Source organism: Heloderma suspectum, chromosome 2 (genome assembly GCF_057233095.1).
Source record: "Heloderma suspectum isolate Gila_16-S chromosome 2, 16-S_ref, whole genome shotgun sequence".
Taxonomy (NCBI): Eukaryota; Metazoa; Chordata; class Lepidosauria; order Squamata; family Helodermatidae; genus Heloderma; species Heloderma suspectum.
The window spans coordinates 234,661,218-234,678,729 of record NC_139459.1 but is presented as its reverse complement, the minus strand read 5'-3'; the positions used below and the strand labels follow the sequence as shown (position 1 = coordinate 234,678,729).

Below are 17,512 nucleotides of genomic sequence, written 5' to 3'. Positions count from 1 at the left end.
TGGTGGGAACAGACACCTTCCATCACAGATGAATGTGAACCAGAGCCAAAGGAAAAAATTAATAGTTTGACTCACATTTCATGAATTTTATCCTAGCATTGTGAATCAATTGATGAGGTTTTGTACTCTAGCCCGATATGTATGGTACCATAGACCTTTTAAGAAAAGAATTACATCATCACTCTATACATGTTTATTCAGAAGTAAGTCCAAGTGTGTTCAGTGGGGCTTACTCCTAGGAAATATGCATAGGATTCAGATACTCTGGACAGCTGAAGTGACCTTAACCCTTTCACTTTAGGAGACAGACTACTAGAGAAGTGTTAATATTTACGTAGATGGGATCAAAGTTGCAATCCTGTGTATGCATACTTCCAAAACCTATTTCATATAGTGGGATTTACTTCTGAATCAACGCACAGGTATTTTCCAGGGCAGAGATTCCATTATCCGTTTGTGTAGAACTCATTATTAACAGAACTTGGTTTGGGCTGTGGCCTCACAATATAGCCTTGCTCTATATATCATTGCTAGCTGTAATTCACAGCTGCAAGTACTGATAAGATACTCTTTGGGCCAGAGTTCCATTATCTGTCCGTGTACTGTCTCCCTCCTACTAGTCAGACCTCAATTTGGACAGCGCTTCCTCAGTATAGCCTTAAATTATATAACACTCCTAACTGCAAGGTACAGCAGAAGCTAACTTCTGGGGACCCCCTAAGAAGCTGAATGAACAGCTTCTACAATGACATATACCTGTCACCTTCCTGTTTTTGGAGTCAATTTTGTTGCAAAATCACCACGCTATTTTTGAAGAGCCTGCATGCTTGTGAAAAATAATATTACAGCTCTTCTCTGCTATGAAATCATTACGTTCCAAGGCAATAATTGTATCCTATGACAGAATAAACTTGGCAGTTGGAAGGGCAAATAGGAATTCAGTAAGAAGGAAGAAAAAAAAAAGACTTCAAAAAACAAGCACCATATGGTGACCAACTCAGTAGCAAATTATTGTGCTTACAATATTTGTTTACCATGAGCTTGCTACACCACTTCCACAAAAGTGTCTTTAAGAGCACAAAACAATGCCCATATTAAGCCCATATTATTACTTTTTCCTCCCCTCACCATGCGTACAAGGAGTTAAACTAAGCAAAATAATCATAATCCCACCCCTTTCCAAAACAACCACTGAAAACTTTAATCCCCCCCCCCCGCCCCCCGTGCCAAGAAGGAAGTTGTAAACCAAGGCTGCAACTCTACACTGGAATAAACCCCATTAATCTCGGTGGGCCTTCATTTCCGAGTAAACGTGCTCGCCAAACAGTCAAGGAGTCCCACCACCCCAGTGTCTCTTGAAATCAGAATCGGTCTTAACTTTCTCTCTCTTCTTGCCCCAGACAAACCCACAAGTGAAACTTTGTGAAGTTTCGTTTCGCTCTGGCGTGTCTGTCAAGCCGTTTCTCTGCTGCGGATTTGAACACCACAAGATCGCGCTAGTGGAAAACGACGCTTGGCCCCCCACTTTGGAAGCGGGGAAAGGGAGGAGCCGCCCTCGCCTCCTCTCCCCCTTTTTCGTTTCCGCGCCCCCTCCCCCACCGCAGCCCAAGCATCCTCCAGCCAAGCCCTCGAATTCCGGGTTTCCAAGCCAACCACCGGGCCGGGCCTTCGCCTCGAAATGCCAAGTGGCTCCAACTCAAACTTTTCCCTGAGGCTGCTCGCCGCTGCGCCCTTCCCCTTGGCGACCGAGTGCGGGGAGAGCGAGGCGAGGAGGAGGACAAAGCCTCTGTAGGCAACGTCGGGGAATTTCGGACAGGCCTGCCAAGAGCTGAAGCCCGCACCCTCCCGGCCGCCCAGTGTAGAGAGGCACTCACACACCACGTTATTTGCTCGAACTGCGGGCGGCGGCGGACGGATCGGGGGGCAATTATTTCCCACATCCTTTATGGGGGGGGGGGGTTCGTGGACTGCAAGAAGGCCTAAGCAGGGGAGCAGAGAGGCGCACCCCATACCTTCTTCCGCACCCCAGAACGCACAACAGCCCTCTAGCAGGATTCAATTTGCGGTGTAACTGAGGAAGAGGGAAGGGGGGCTCAGATACCTGGGGGGGGAGGAGAGAGAGGCGGGAGGGCAGCCAGAGGTGGCCTCTCCCACCCAGGAAAATGGGCGCAGTTAAGCGGCTACGTTAAGGACGCTGCTCCCCCCGTCCGTCTTGGAGGATCAGGCAGGCTCGGGGCTTGCTCAATGGGGGAGAGGAAAGTTTACACATCCAGGGTAATGGGGGAGGGGTGCAGGCATTTGGAGGAGGGTGGCGGAGGGGTGCCGGGACTACAGCGGGGGGGGGCACGGAGTGATTAGGTCTTTTGAAAGGGGGCGACATCGCTCTCACCTGTGCAAAGAGAAGGGGGGAGGGAAGCTCTCTCTCAATGGAGGGGCTCTGCTCCCCTAGCCCTCCAAGCAGCACTAGCAGCAGCAGCAGCCATTCATTGTCAGCCTAGGCAGGCTCAGCAGAGAGCCGAGCTGCTGGATGTAGCAGCCTGCGAGCCAGTGTAAGGCAATGCACAGCCAAGTCAAGCCAAGCCAGGCCTCCATCTCTGTGCTCCCACAGGCCTGGCTAGCGGAGCTCCGAGCCAGCTGCAGCCTCCTTTCCTCACCCCCCGCCCAGTGCAGTCCTCCTGCCTTTCCCTTGGAACTGGGAAATATTTGCTTCTGAACTTGCCAGGCAGCCAGCCTGACTTTGTTCTCAGAGTTGAAAACAAGTTTCCGTCCCGGGGGAAGGGGGAAAAGAGAAGCTTTGTGTAGAGCCCAGGGAGATAAATCTCCCAATCGGAGAACCTGCAATTAAAAACTCCACTAGAATATTTTATGAGGATGTCTGGATCACGGGCAATATTCTTCCTAATATGTGCCTAAACAGAAAGATAAGTTTCAGAAAGTTTGGATCCGTCCTCACTCAGCGAGTTAAACAAAAGGGAGCTCCCCCTCCACGGTTGCCTAGAAAGAATTCTCAACCAAGTTGGTACGGCGGTGTGCGTGGCACAGAAGTTTCCCATGAATCTCAGACAAAATAACTTAATTCATCCTCCTGGCTGAAACCAAATCAAGCTTAGAAATACAGAACCCATAAACAATCACAACTGGCCAGTGATAAAGTCTGGGCATTAGACTTCGGGAAGGGAACAAAATGTTCTGTGCACTGAACAACTCCGAAGCTCTACACTGGGATTTACCCCCTTGAAATTCAAGGCCCAGAAACATTCAATTCGCCAAGTTCAGGCTAACATTCCAACCCTGAACTTATTTACTTGGAAGTAAGACCTATTGATGTCAGTGGAGCTTTGTTGTTGTTCAGTCGTTAAGTCGTGTCTGACTCTTTGTGACCCCATGGACCATAGCATGCCAGGCCTTCCTGTCCTCCACTCTTCGGGAATGTGCTCAAGTTCATAGTCATTGCATCGGTGATGCTATCTAGCCATCTCATCCTCTGCCGTCCCCTTCTTCTTTTGCCTTCAATCTTTCCCAGCATCAGGGTCTTTTCCAAGGAGTTTTCTCTTCGCATTAGGTGGCCAAAATATTTGGTGCAGGGCCACCCAAGATGGACAGGTCATGGCAGAGAGTTCTGACAAAATGTGGTCCACTGGAGAAGGAAATGGCAACCCACTCCAGTATTCTTGCCAAGAAAACCCCATGGAACGTATCACAAGGCTAAAAGATATGACGCCGGAAGATGAGCCCCTCAGGTCGGAAGGTGTCCAATATGCTACTGGGGAAGAGCAGAGGGTATTTCCAAGTAGCTCCAGAAAGAGTGAAGCGGCTGGGCCAAACCCGAAAGGACACTCAGCTGTGGATGTGTCTGGTGGTGAAAAGAAAATCCGATGCTGTAAAGAACAATATTGTTTAGGAACCTGGAATGTCAGATCAATGAATCAAGGTAAGCTGGAGGTGGTCAAACATGAGATGGCAAGATTGAACATCGACATCTTGGGAATCAGCGAACTAAAATGGACAGGCATGGGCGAATTTAATTCAGGTGACCATCATATCTACTATTGTGGGCAAGAATCCCTTAGAAGAAATGGAGTAGCACTCATAGTCAACAAAAGGGTGGGAAAAGCAGTACTGGGGTACAATCTTAAAAATGATAGAATGATCTCAGTACGAATCCAAGGCAAACCATTCAACATCACAGTAATTCAAGTCTATGCCCCAACCACTGAGGCCGAAGAAGCTGAGGTTGATCGGTTCTATGAAGACCTACAACACCTTCTAGAACTAACACCAAAAAAAGATGTCCTCTTCATCATAGGGGATTGGAATGCTAAAGTAGGAAGTCAAGAAATCACCGGGATAACAAGCAGGCATGGCCTTGGTGTACAAAATGAAGCAGGACAAAAGCTAATAGAGTTTTGCCAAGAGAACATGCTGATCATAGCAAACACTCTTTTCCAACAGCACAAGAGGCGACTCTACACATGGACGTCACCAGATGGTCAATATCGAAATCAGATTCATTATGTCCTTTGCAGCCAAAGATGGAGAAGCTCCATACAGTCAGTAAAAACAAGACCTGGAGCTGACTGTGGCTCAGATCATGAGCTGCTTCTTGCAAAATTTCGGCTTAAATTGAAGAACATAGGGAAAACCACTAAACCGTTCAGGTATGACCTAAATCATATCCCTTATGAATATACAGTGGAGGTGAGGAATAGATTTCAGGGATTAGACCTGATAGACAGAGTGCCTGAGGAACTATGGACGGAGGTCCGTAACATTGTTCAGGAGGCAGCAACGAAATCCATCCCAAAGAAAAAGAAATGCAAGAAAGCAAAGTGGCTGTCTGATGAGGCTTTACAAGTAGCTCACGAAAGAAGGGAAGCGAAAAGCAAGGGAGAAAGGGGAAGATATACCCAACTGAACGCAGAGTTCCAGAGAATAGCAAGGAGAGACAAGAAGGCCTTCTTAAATGAACAATGCAAAGAAATCGAGGAAAAAAACAGAATGGGAAAGACTAGAGATCTCTTCAAGAAAATTGGAGATCTCAAGGGAACGTTTTGTGCAAAGACGGGCATGATAAAGGACAAAGAAGGCAGGGACCTAACAGAAGCAGATGAGATTAAGAAGAGGTGGCAAGAATACACAGAAGAACTATACAGGAAAGATCTGAATGTCCCTGATAGCCATGATAGTGCGGTCACTGAACTTGAGCCGGACATCCTAGAGAGTGAAGTCAAGTGGGCCTTAGGAAGCATTAGTAACAACAAAGCTAGCGGAGATGACAGTATTCCAGCCGAACTATTTAAAATCCTAAAAGATGATGCTGTTAAAGTGCTGCATTCAATATGTAAACAAATCTGGAACACTCAACAGTGGCCAAAAGACTGGAAAAGGTCAGTTTACATTCCAATTCCAAAGAAGGGCAACGCCAAAGAGTGTTCAAACTACCGCACAATTGCACTCATTTCACATGCCAGCAAGGTGATGCTCAAAATCCTACAAGCTAGGCTTCAGCAGTATGCGAACCGAGAACTACCGGAAGTACAAGCTGGGTTTCGAAGAGGCAGAGGAACTAGAGATCAAATCGCCAACATTCGCTGCATCATGGAGAAAGCAAGAGAATTCCAGAAAAATGTCTATTTCTGCTTCATTGACTATGCTAAAGCCTTTGATTGTGTGGATCACAACAAACTGTGGCAAATTCTTAAAGTGATGGGAGTACCAGACCACCCCACCTGTCTCCTGAGAAACCTGTACGAGGGTCAAGAAGCAACAGTAAGAACCAGACATGGAACAACCGAGTGGTTCAAAATTGGGAAAGGAGTACGACAAGGCTGCATATTGTCACCCTGCTTATTTAACTTATATGCACAGTACATCATGAGAAATGCCGGGTTGGATGAATCACAGGTCGGAATTAAGATTGCTGGGAGAATTATCAACAACCTCAGATACGCAGCCGATAACACCCTAATGGCAGAAAGCGAAGAGGATCTAAAGAGCCTCTTGTTGAGGGTGAAAGAGGAGAGTGCAAAAGCTGGTTTGAAACTCAACATTAAAAAAACTAAGATCATGGCATCTGGCCCCATCACTTCCTGGCATATAGAAGGGGAAGAAATGGAAGCAGTGACAGATTTTACTTTCTTGGGCTCCAAGATCACCGCAGACGGTGACTGTAGCCATGAAATTAAAAGACGCTTGCTCCTGGGGAGGAAGCTATGGCCAACCTAGACAGCATAGTAAGAAGCAGAGACATCACCTTGCCGACAAAGGTCCGTCTAATCAAAGCTATGGTTTTCCCAGTAGTAATGTATGGCTGTGAGAGCTGGACTATAAGGAAGGCTGAGCGCCGAAGAATTGATGCTTTCGAACTGTGGTGCTGGAGAAGACTCTTACGAGTCCCCTGGACTGCAAGGAGGTCAAATCAGTCCATCCTAAAGGAAATCAACCCTGAGTGCTCATTGGAAGGACAGATAATGAAGCTGAAGCTCCAATATTTTGGCCACCTAATGCGAAGAGAAAACTCCCTGGAAAAGACCCTGATGCTGGGAAAGACTGAAGGCAAAAGGAGAAGGGGACGGCAGAGGATGAGATGGCTAGATAGCATCACGGATGCAATGAATATGAACTTGAGCACGCTCCGGGAGACAGCGCAGGACAGGAAGGCCTGGCGTGCTATGGTCCATGGGGTCACGAAGAGTCGGACATGACTGAACGACTGAACAACAACAACAACAATCTCCTTCCAATGAGCAGTCAGGGTTGATTTCCTTTAGGACTGACTGATTTTACCTCTTTGCAGTCCAGGGGACTCGTAAGAGTCTTCTCCAGCACCATAGTTCGAAAGCATCAATTCTTCGGCGCTCAGCCTTCTTTATAGTCCAGCTCTCACAGCCATACGTTGCTACTGGGAAAACCATAGCTTTGATTATACGAACCTTTGTCGGCAAGGTGATGTCTCTGCTTCTTAGTATGCTGTCTAGGTTTGCCATAGCTTTCCTCCCAAGGAGCAAGCGTCTTTTAATTTCATGGCTACAGTCACCGTCTGTGGTGATCTTGGAGCCCAAAAAAATAAAATCTGTCACTGCTTCCATTTCTTCCCCTTCTATATGCCAGGAAGTGATGGGGCCAGATGCCATGATCTTCGTTTTTTTAATCTTGAGTTTCAAACCAGCTTTTGCACTCTCCACTTTCACCCTCAACAAGAGACTCTTTAGATCCTCTTCGCTTTCTGCCATTAGGGTGGTATCGTCTGCGTATCTGAGGTTGTTGATAATTCTCCCAGCAATCTTAATTCCGACCTCTGATTCATCCAACCTGGTGTTTCTCATGATGTATTCTGCATATAAGTTAAATAAACAGGGCGACAATATACAGCCTTGTCCTACTCCTTTCCCAATTTGGAACCAATCGGTTGTTCCATGTCCGGTTCTTACTATTGCTTCTTGACCCTCATACAGGTTTCTCAGGAGACAGGTACTCCCATCTCTTTAAGAATTTGCCACAGTTTGTTGTGATCCACACTATCAAAGGCTTTAGTGTAGTCAATGAAGCAGAAATAGACATTTTTTCTGGAATTCTCTTGCTTTCTTCATGATCCAGCGAATGTTGGTGATTTGATCTCTAGTTCCTCTACCTCTTCGAAACCCAGCTTGTACTTCCGGTAGTTCTCGGTTCACATACTGCTGAAGCCTAGCTTGTGGGATTTTGAGCATAACCTTGCTGGCATGTGAAATGAGCGCAACTGTACGGTAGTTTGAGCACTCTTTGGCATTGCCCTTCTTTGGAACTGGAATGTAAACTGACCTTTTCCAGTCTTGTGTTGAGTGTTCCAAATTTCTTGGCATATTGAGCGCAGCACTTTAACAGCATCATCTTTTAGGATCTTAAATAGCTCAGCTGGAATACTGTCATCTCCGCTAGCTTTGTTGTTAGTAATGCTTCCTAAGGCCCACTTGACTTCACTCTCGAGGATGTCTGGCTCAAGTTCAATGACCGCACTATCATGGCTATCAGGGACATGAAGATCTTTCCTGTATAGTTCTTCTGTGTATTCTTGCCACCTCTTCTTAATCTCATCTGCTTCTGTTAGGTCCCTGCCTTCTTTGTCCTTTATCATGCCCGTCTTTGCACAAAACGTTCCCTTGAGATCTCCGATTTTCTTGACGAGATCTGTAGTCTTTCCCATTCTATTGTTTTCCTTGATGTCTTTGCATTGTTCATTTCAGAAGGCCTTCTTGTCTCTCCTTGCTGTTCTCTGGAACTCTGCATTCAGTTGGGTATATCTTCCCCTTTCTCCCTTGCTTTTCGCTTCCCTTCTTTCCTCAGCTACTTGTAAAGCCTCATCAGACAGCCACTTTGCTTTCTTGCATTTCTTTTTCTTTGGGATGGATTGAGTTGCTGCCTCCTGAACAGTGTTACAGACCTCTGTCCATAGTTCCTCAGGCACTCTATCAGGTCTAATCCCTTAAATCTATTCCACTGTATATTCATCAGGGATATGATTTAGGTCATACCTGAATAGTTTAATGGTTTTCCCTACGTTCTTCAATTTAAGCCGAAATTTTGCGATAAGAAGCTCATGATCTGAGCCACAGTCAGCTCCAGGTCTTGTCTTTACTGACTGTATAGAGCTTCTCTTCTAAGTAATATGACTGAATATTTGCTAGGCAAGGGTTGCTAAAACGAGACAAGAAATAGACAGTTTGAAATAGGCAGTCTGTTTCCCACCTCCCAGCTGAGCAGAGCAGAGCAGAGCAAGCTGTTCCAGCTGATCCAGGGACTACAGAAGCAAGCAAGCTCCCAGAGAGCGCGCGACCAGAGCAAGCGAACAGGGGGAGCAAACAGGAGTTGGCCACGGGAGTTGCAGTGGTAGAAGAGACAAAGGAGACAGAGGCTAAGAGGTAAGTGGGCTGCAGGAAGCCCAGGGGGTTGCCCTTTATCCTTCTGAGTGGCTGTGAGCTCACCAGGTGCTTCTGAGAGCTCCAACTGAACTGGGTGTGTGTGGCCTGAGTACTCCCAGCAGCTGAGTGGGCGGGAAGCTTCACTCTGTTTCCCCCCTCCCAGCTGAGCAGAGCAGAGCAGAGCAGAGCAGAGCAAGCTGCTCCAGCTGGTCCAGGGACTACAGAAGCAAGCAAGCTCCCAGAGAGCGAGCAACCAGAGCGAGCGGACAGGGGGAGCAAACAGGAGTTGGCCAGGGGAGTTCGGCAGGGGAGGTCAAGGGGGAGGCCCCTAACATTTTTTAAATTTTTTTAAAAAAATTGTATTTAATTTTATTTTTTAACTAACTTTTTTCATTTATTTGTCTTGTAATACACACTTCCACACCAGTGGGACTCTGCTTTTTACCTCTACTGATTAGAGGAGCAGGCACAGGCTAGTCTAGAACAATCACAAAGCTAGACACAAAAAGGGAAAAGAAGCAATGGAAGGACAGGACTCTCCAGTGGTGGTGACCTGCAAGGTGTGTGCAATTTTTGTTTTCTTGCTTGAGAACAACATGGACTACACCTGCAACAAGTGCAAGTTGATCACGCTGTTGGAAGAAAAAGTAAGTGGACTGGAGCGGCGACTGTCGACCCTCCGGGGAATAAGACAACACAAAGAGTTCTTGGACAGAATGGGGGAACTACAGCAGCAAAGGGAAGACCAGAAGCTTGAAGAGCAACAGCAAGATGAGGCAGTGGGAAATGCTGAGGTGAAGAAAAATGGAGTAGAGGATACTCCTTGGAAAAGGGTGACAGTTAGGAGAAGAAGAACTAGATGCCACTCTGCACCAGTGGAAGCAGTGGAGCTGTGGAACCGATTCCAGGTACTTGCGGATGAGACTGGAGGACAGCCTGCAGAGGAAGAATCACAGGGGAACCTACATGAGAGTGAGCAAGAGGCTGAAGGTCAGTCAAACAGAGGCGATGAAACCCAGGCCTACAACAAGAAGAAGAGAAGAGTGGTAGTAGTGGGAGACTCCTTGCTGCATGGGATCGAGACCCAAGTATGTTGCAAAGACCCGTGGACTCGCCAGGTATGTTGTCTCCCGGGAGGACGAATTAGAGATGTGACTGAAAGGCTGCCTGCACTCATAAAGCCCACTGACAGGTATCCCTTTCTTCTCATCCATGTGGGAACAAATGATACCACCAAGCGGAGCTACAAAGAAATCACGTCAGACTTTGAAGCTTTGGGAAGGAAAGAACTTTGGGGCCCAGATAGTTTTCTCATCCATCCTTCCAGTAGTTAGAAGAGGGATAGAAAGGGAACGAAAAATACTCCGGGTGAATGACTGGCTATGAAGGTGGTGCCGACAAGAGAGATTTGGATTCTGGGACCACAGGCTATACTTCCTGGAAGATGGGCTGTTGGCAAGGGACGGGTTGCACCTCACAAAGGATGGGAAGAATGTGTTTGGCCACAGCATGAAGAACTTCATCAGGAGGGCTTTAAACTGAATCCTACGGGGAAGGGAGAGGTAATGTTGGGGGTAACAATGGACGTAGGCGCATGCACTGCAACGGAGAGAACAGCTCTGATAGCGCCCAATAATAGTCTTCAGACACATGTAGGAAGAAAGCCAGACTATGAAGCACATGGTCTTCGATGTCTATATACTAATGCCCAGAGTATGGGAAACAAACAGAACGAACTTGAACTCTTAATACAAGAGGGAAATTATGACTTGATAGGTATAACTGAGATTTGGTGGGATGACTCTCATGACTGGAATACAGCAATTGAAAGATATAACTTGTTCAAAAATAACAGGAGGAACAGAAAGGGAGGTGGGGTTGCACTGTATGTGAAAAATATATATCTCTGCACAGAAATACAGGAGGAGGAGCTTGGTAGCCCCATCGAGAGCATCTGGATCAAAATAAATGGAGCAAAGAATAAAAGGAAAATGGTGGTCGGAGTCTACTACTGGCCACCCGACCAAGGAGAAGACGAGGATGAAACTTTTGAAAAGCAAATAGCCAATGTTTCAAGGAAGCATGATGTAGTAGTAATGGGGGACTTCAATTTCCCCGATATTTGTTGGGAGACAAATTCTGCAAAACATGGCCCCTCCAGGAAATTCCTGACTTGTATGGTGGATAACTTCCTCCTACAGAAAGTAGAGGAAGGAACTAGAGGATGGGCTATCCTTGATTTGATCCTAACCAAGAGAGATTACTAAGTGGATCAAGTAGCAGTTACAGGAACTCTGGGGGAAAGTGACCATGTTATACTTGAGTTCTTGGTTCTAAGGGAAGCAAAAGCCGAGTGTAGTCAAACGCGTACCCTGGATTTTAGGAAAGCTGATTTTAATAAACTCAGAACAATGATCAGTAAGGTCCCATGGCAAGCGATGCTAATGAGAAAAAGGAGTCCAAGATGGGTGGGAGCTTTTAAAAAAGGAAATTCTCAAGGCACAATTACAAACAATTCCAACCAGAAGAAAAGGTGGAAGACAACAGAAGAAGCCAATGTGGCTTCACAAAAAGCTTAGGGATGACCTGAAAACAAAAAAGGACACATATAGGAAGTGGAAAGAAGGCCAAGTAACAAAGGAAGAGTACAGGCAGGTAGCACAGAACTGCAGGGATGGCGTCAGGAAGGCTAAAGCTGAGAATGAGCTGAGGTTAGCAAGGGATGCTAAAAACAACAAAAAGGCTTTCTTCAGCTACGTGCATAGTAAAAGGCAGAAGAAAGAAATGGTTGTTCAGCTATTAAATAAGGATGGCAAAACGATAACAGATGACAAAGAAAAGGCAGAGGTGCTCAATTCCTACTTTGGCTCAGTCTTTTCCCAAAAGAGGGTCTATGACCCCCCTGGCAAAGGCGAAGTACAGGTTGAAGGGGCAGGATTGCAGCTTGAGATCGATAGGCATACGGTCAAGGAACACCTAATTACTTTGAATGAGTTCAAATCTCCAGGGCCAGATGAACTGCATCCTAGAGTCATAAAGGAACTGGCAGAAGAACTCTCAGAACCGCTGTCTATTCTCTTTGAGAAATCATGGAGGACAGGGGAAGTGCCAGGTGACTGGAGGAGGGCTAATGTTGTCCCTATCTTCAAAAAGGGTAAAAAGGAGGAACCTGAGAACTACAGACCAGTCAGTCTGACATCAACGCCTGGGAAAATTCTGGAGCAGATGATAAAGCGATCCATCTGGAAGCACCTTGAAAACAATGCGGTGATTACTCGAAGCCAACATGGATTTGTCAAAAACAAGTCCTGCAGACGAATCTGATCTCATTTTTTGATCAAGTCACCTCCCTTGTAGACCGTGGGAATGCTGTAGACATCATATACCTCGACTTCAGCAAAGCTTTTGACAAAGTGCCCCATGATATCCTGATGAGCAGACTAGCTCAAAGTGGGCTAGATGAAACAACGATCTGGTGGATCCACAGTTGGCTACAGAATCGGACTCAAAGAGTGCTTATCAATGGGATCTTCTCAAACTGGGGACAGGTAACGAGCAGGATACTGCAGGGCTCAGTCCTGGGCCCAGTGCTCTTCAACATTTTTATTAATGACTTGGAGGAGGAGGTGCAGGGAATGCTGATCAAATTTGCAGATGACACCAAATTGGGCGGGATAGCTAATACTTTGGAAGACAGAAACAAAATTCAAAGTGATCTGGATAGACTGGAGCGCTGGGCAGAAAACAGCAGAATGACATTTAATAGGGATAAATGCCAAGTTCTCCACCTAGGAAAAAGAAACCAAATGCACAGTTACAAGATGGGGGATACGTGGCTCAACAACACTACAAGTGGGAAGGATCTTGGAACTGTTGTCGATCACAAGCTGAATATGATCCAACAATGTGATGTGGCCCCAAAAAAGGCAAATGCTATTTTGGGCTGCATTGATAGCATAGCTTCCAAACCCCGGGAAGTACTAGTTCCCCTCTACTCAGCACTGGTTAGCGTCATCTGGAGTACTGTGTCCAGTTCTGGGCACCACACTTTAAGAAGGATGCAGACAAACTGGAGAGGGTTCGGAGGAGGGCAACAAAGATGATCAGAGGACTGGAAACAAAGCCCTATGAAGAGAGACTGAAAGAACTGGGCATGTTTAGCCTTGAGAAGAGAAGACTGAGGGGAGATATGATAGCACTCTTCAAGTACTTGAAAGGTTGTCACAGAGAAGAAGGACAGGATCTCTTCTTGATCATCCCAGAGTACAGGACACGGAATAATGGGCTCAAGTTACAGGAAGTCAGATTCTGGCTGAGCATCAGGAAAAACTTCCTGACTGTTAGAGCAATACGACAATGGAACCAATTCCCTAGGGAGGTGGTGGGCTCTCCCACGCTGGAGGCCTTCAAGATGAGGCTGGACAGCCATCTGTCAGGGATGCTCTGTCTTGGATTCCTGCATTGAGCAGGGGGCTGGACTCGATGGCCTTGTAGGCCCCTTCCAACACTACTATTCTATGATTCTATGAGACCGATTGTTGTTTAGGCAAGGATGCAATCTTGCCAATATTAGTTATTTTTTATTCCTATTGATTTAAATGGGAAGGCTAGAAAATGACATAGGTTCAAAAAGAAGCAAAGGTTCAGTGGGTTTAGGGGTAGTTTGGTATATAGTTTTGTTTCCCTGTGCATTTAGAGGGTTGTGTACTGTCTGACTTATTTTGTGTATCCCAGGCTTGTAGCCAAAATTTGGACCGTGTGGGTGCGCGCACACAGCTAACAGGACATTTCAAGTACCATCAGTCAGTAAGGGTCAGTGTGAGGCTGTCACTAAAGTAGCCAACTCACAACAATGTTGCCTGGCCTGATTTTGTTCTTTTTAACTGCAGCTTGCTCTGAAGAACTTTCACAACAATATGAGCATGATCATTTGCTAATGAATGCAGATAACACTGCTGTTAGGGCCCAACAACAGTATGATCTGCAATTGCTAGGCAGAGGAACATGGACAAAAAAAAGCTGGCAACCAAGAAGTGGTGTGGTGGCTTTGAATATGGAAATCCAGGTTCAAATCCCAGTAACAATCAATAATCAATCAGGTTCAATAACAATCACTCAGTTTCCTTAGGTAAATCAGCATCTCTGTATAGCCTGCCTCTCAGAATTGTTGTGGGTCTAAAACAGTGTTTGGAATTCCTTAGAGGAAAGATGGGATCAATGCAGTAAATAAAAAGAAACATGCAACGCAGCAAGTGACCCAATGCACAGGAAGGTAGGGATCCTGTACCTTTATAGAAGAGAGGATTTTGGCAGGTGCAGCTTTTCTCGCCTCTGGTTGGCTAACTGCATCTGCCATCATTCCCTCTCCTACAGAAGTACAGAAGCTCTGCCTTTCCTTGGAACTATTCATCATAGCAAAACAGAAAACATCTAAACACAAATAGTTGAATACATTTAACAATATTTATTACACACATTTAATGCAGTTGAACATTAATAAAATGAAGTAACTTGCATAGTTAGGATGGTCAGATCCAAATTTAAAGATTGCTTTGTTATATCACACCAAAAGTCTGTGGTCCAGCATTTGGCTTCTATCAGTGGCCAAACACAGGCCTTGTTGAAAAACTGCTCACAAGAAGGTAACATTGACAGATCATCACCTAAAGATGGTGATTGGCCCAAAGTCACCAACTCAGCTTCATTACTTAGTGAGGATTTGAATGTGGTTCTTGGCATGGGTCCATTACCAGATATTGGCCCTAATCTGTGCAAGGGAAGAATTGCGCCTAATTGATTTCTGCATGGAAGCTGTATCACTGTATTCTCATGCCCAACCTGCTTAATTTTTCAATGTCAGGCTGCCATTAAAGGAGAAAGGTTAGAAAAACAAGGTAGTAGCTCTAGTTGTTAAGGAAAACAGGTTCATGTACTTTTAATACTTGGGGAGGTGATTTCAGCAGGTGCTGTTCTTCTCATCCTTGCATGACAAGGCGCATCTGTTCAAACTCCTCCTCCTATACAGCTATGAAGGCTGAAATCCTATGCATACTTACTTGGGAGTAAGTCCTATAGAATATAGTGGGGTTTACTTCTGAGTAAATGTCTGTAAGATCAGCTTGCAAAGCAGGGATGGGCAACTTGTGGCCCTCTGGATGTTTTGGCCTACAAATCCCATCACTGGCAATACTGGCTAGGGCTGATAGTTGTAGGCCAAAACCCCTGCTGTAAAGTTACCAATGCCCTCTGTTGCATCTTGATATTCTGTCATTAATAGATATTTTGTGCTATCTTTATGAAAGGTCTTCTGTATTACCAAAAAGCTGCGAACTTTGAATTTAACACTTTCTGTGTTATGGGGGCATGTTCTTGGGTTCCCCTGGAAGTATGTATTTTAGTCAGCATTCTTTGCTGGCTGGGCCTGATGGGAGTTAGTCCACAACATCTGGAGGGCACCAGGTTGGGGAAGGCAGGTCTAATGCATTCACTCACTGGGGCCTGTAAATCATACAGCAGCACTGGCTCCCACTCTCCCTGAATTGTATGGTGCTTCTCTTTACTAGTTTCTGCCATACCTCATTCATTCCTGCCTGTGCACAGGAAATGCCAGCAGGTAGAAAGAAACTCTGGGATTTCTAGTTTTTGAGAGAGGATGACCACATGGCTCTCCATAATTCAGGAACCCAGCTTTTTAGGCTTTACAATGAACATGTGTAGGTCAGAGGGCTGAGCCTGACACCACCATGACAGCACTCACTACATGCAACTGCCCAGAGAGCTTCGGCTGTTTGGCAATATAGAAATGTAATAAATGAATCAATAAATTAAATGCTTCTCACTCCTAGAGGATGACCTGGATCAACAACTCATTGTCCTTAATGTTGCTTGTTCGGTTCCAGAAGAATTTTTTTCCTCTTTTTTATTATGAAATTTCAACAAAAGAAAAAAAGAAAAAAAGTTATATACATTCATACATTTGTATATATCCATATCAATGAATACATATGAAATACATATATTTTAAAATATGACTTTCTAGCAATTATACATAAACTTCAACAAAAGTGTACCAGATATCCAAATAAGTATCTATTCAAAGATGACGTCTATATACCACCCATTCAAATATTGAAAGTGTTGTAAGGTTCTCAATCCATTGCATTATAGGAGGTGAGTGTTTATCCTTCCAATGTTGTAATATCAATCTTTTAGCTGCCAAAGGGGCATGGAGAATCTATTTACAGTGACCATTCATTCATTTCTAAGAAACAGGTAGATAATTTAAAAGATATAAGTCAATATTAAAGACTATTCTAATACTAAATTTATCCATATAATAACCTCCTCCCAAAAAGAAGCAACTACTGGACATTGCCCAAACATATGTTTAAAAGAAGCATTAACTGCATTGCATCGCCAGCAATTAGCCAAATTAGACAATCCTTTATTAAAGAGATGTTATGGCATCCAATAGACATGAAACAAAAGTTTTTGCTGAATAAGATACAGCCTAAGATCCATAGATGTGACAGGTACAGACAACAAAGCAGCAATTGATTGATTGGGCAAAATGGGGCAAACCAGTTCCCTATTCCTTTCCTGCTTAGCACCTTGTATATCATATTTATTCACAAAGAAGCCAGGAAGTGGAGGCTGAAACTGACAAGGACATTGATAAAAGCGGAATATGGCTATGCTGGGTTCAACAGTGGACAGGCGGTCCTGTGCCCTTTTGCAAGACGCCATACACACACACACACGTGTGTGTGTGTTGCAGACGTGTTCCCATGTTCATAAGGGCTCAGAAACTTAAATCCCTTTGGTGATCTGATTTGGCAGCGGCGGGGGGAATAGAGTTTCCCTTGTGAGCCAGCAACCACAGTGGACCAAGGGTGCTGATGTAGGGAATGAGGAAACAAGGATTTCTGCTGCAAAGGCCTCTGGAATACATGGTGGCAGTGGCCTGGAGGATTGAGAGGGACTGAGGAAGAACAAGCCACAGGAAGCTGCCGAGTGGGGAGTAACGGACAAGCCACCCACCCTTATTCTTAAGGTGGCTTAGCATGACATGTGAAGTCATCCAAGAAGTTAAGGAGGAAGAAGCTGCCTTATACTGAGGCATACCACTGGTCTATCTAGCTCAGCATTGTCCACACTGATTGGCAGCAGCTCTCCAGGGTTTTACTTTCCCAGTCTTACCTGAACATGCGAGTGATCGAACCCAGGACCTTTTTCATGCAAAGCATTTGCTCTGCTACCGAGTTGTACTGCTAACACTGCTGCTGATTGGCTCTAGCCAATTTCATGAGATTTTTCAAGGCATCCCCATATTGTAAGCCACCTTGAAAATATTTATATGGGTATTTTGAATAACTTAGTCAATATTTATATTGAAGGGTAGCATAGATATTATATATTACTTAAATTATATACATTGAAATATACATTAAAATATGCATACATACAGGGCAATCAGTTTGCATAGACATCTTCACGCATGATCTACAAGTTAGCCTGAATATTTTCCTCACGGTAGTTGTTTTGGTGCCTGGGCCTCTCCCTATGGACACCTAGTAAAGTGTATCCATTCCTCTCTTCTCCATGCTTGGGCTCTG

General features: G+C 45.2%; 1 protein-coding gene across 4 annotated transcripts in view; it reads right to left on the bottom strand.

Annotated features, from left to right (window-relative positions):
• The window catches only part of NACC1 (nucleus accumbens associated 1), a 36,264-nt gene extending 33,758 nt beyond the window's left edge, over positions 1-2,506 (bottom strand). For 2 of the 4 annotated variants that reach the window (XM_084838544.1, XM_084838546.1), the window contains exon 1: positions 2,390-2,506. The gene's annotated coding sequence lies outside the window, so the exon portion shown is untranslated. Of the gene's footprint in view, positions 1-1,378; positions 1,691-2,389 lie in introns of those variants that run through there. The other 2 variants (XM_084838547.1, XM_084838545.1) reach the window with 2 other exon arrangements.
• Positions 2,507-17,512: the final 15,006 nt, after the last annotated feature.